This window comes from Phytophthora infestans, genomic scaffold, assembly GCF_000142945.1.
Source record: "Phytophthora infestans T30-4 supercont1.53 genomic scaffold, whole genome shotgun sequence".
Classification (NCBI taxonomy): domain Eukaryota; phylum Oomycota; class Peronosporomycetes; order Peronosporales; family Peronosporaceae; genus Phytophthora; species Phytophthora infestans.
In genome coordinates, this window is record NW_003303706.1 from 648,603 (window position 1) to 650,219 (window position 1,617).

Below are 1,617 nucleotides of genomic sequence, written 5' to 3' on the forward strand. Positions count from 1 at the left end.
TTCAGCGCCATCGACCTGACCGATGGATTCTATCAGATCCTGATGAGACCGAGCGACATCCCCCTGACAACGGTCAGCACCCCCCAGCGGTATGCTCTGGGAGTGGCTTGTGATGCCACAAGGCTTGAAGAATGCTCCCGCCACGTTCAATCGCATGGTCTCCCATGTGCTGCGTCCGCTTCGAGACTTCGCACCGAGCTACTTCGACGAAATCTTCGTGCACAGCCGCGCTGAGGATGGTCTCAGCGCGATAGAAGTCCACTTGAGGCACTTAAAACAGGTCTTCCAAGTGATGCGCGAGAACAAGTTGTACGCGAACCTGAAGAAGTGTATCTTCTGCGCGCCGGAGATTCCGGTGCTGGGCTGCTTCGTGGGCAAGGACGGCGTTCGCGCCGACCCGGAGAAGGTGTCCTCTATCTGCGCATGGCCGTCACCAAAGAACCCCACTGAGTTGCGTCAGTGGTTGGGGCTAGCAAATTATCTCCACAAGTACACGAAGAATTACGCCGGATTGATCCAGCCCCTCTCATCACTCCTGAAGAAAGATGCCACATGGGTCTGGTCACCCGCGCACCAAGCCGCCTTCGATTCAGTGAAGAAGAGCCTCGCTGAGGCGCCGATCCTAGCTCTTCCCGACGACTCGAAACCATATCACGTCGTTTGCGACGCGAGCGACTTTGCCATCGGCTGTGCGCTGATGCAGTTTGACGACGAAGGACGTGAACGGGTCGTCAGCTATCAGTCTCGACAGATGAAGCCAGCGGAGCGCAACTATCCTGTCCACGACAAGGAGCTTCTCGCGATGCGCTACGCTCTGATTAAATTCAGAGTGTACTTACTCGGCGAGCAAACCTTCGCAGTGTATACCGATCACGCATCGCTAAGGACAGCGATGAAGAGCCCTCATCTTTCCCAGCGAATGGCTCGCTGGTTGTCGTTCTTCTCCGAGTATAATTTCGTGGTTCACTACAAACCCGGCAAGAACAACATCCTTGCAGATGCTCTGTCTCGTCGTCCAGGTTACGACCCACGCGATTTGCTGGGTCGACAACCGCTGCATGATGAAGACGACGAAGACAACTGTGCTATGTGCTTGGCGTCGGGATTGAACCTGACGAGCGTGTCTTCAGAAACCCCACTCCGCGACGAAATCCGGACTGCGTATGAATTCGATCCGGTCTATTCGAGTATTCTGGAGCATCTCCGCTCGCCCAGTGAAAAGACACTGAGTGCTTTGTCCCGCTCCACACGCCATCAGATCGATAGGTATCGGATTGAAGACGGGCTGTTAACGTACAGCATCGATCGCTTCGATGCTTCGCGTGTAGTGGTTCCCAACGATCCTGACTTGCGCTCGCGGATCATCCACGAGTTCCACGATATCCCCCTTGGCGCTCACTTGGGCCGTGAGAAGACATTCGCCGCGGTGTCGCGCGACTTTTACTGGCCCCACATGTATAAGTGGGTGCGCAAGTGGGTGAGGACCTGCGAGATCTGCCAACGCGTGAAACCGTCCGCGTCATCGCAGGCTCCCCTGCGTCCCTTACCAGTGGCCACCGAGGCATGGCGCTCGAGTGGCGATGGACTTCGTCTTTGGCCTCCCACCCGACTCCGGAA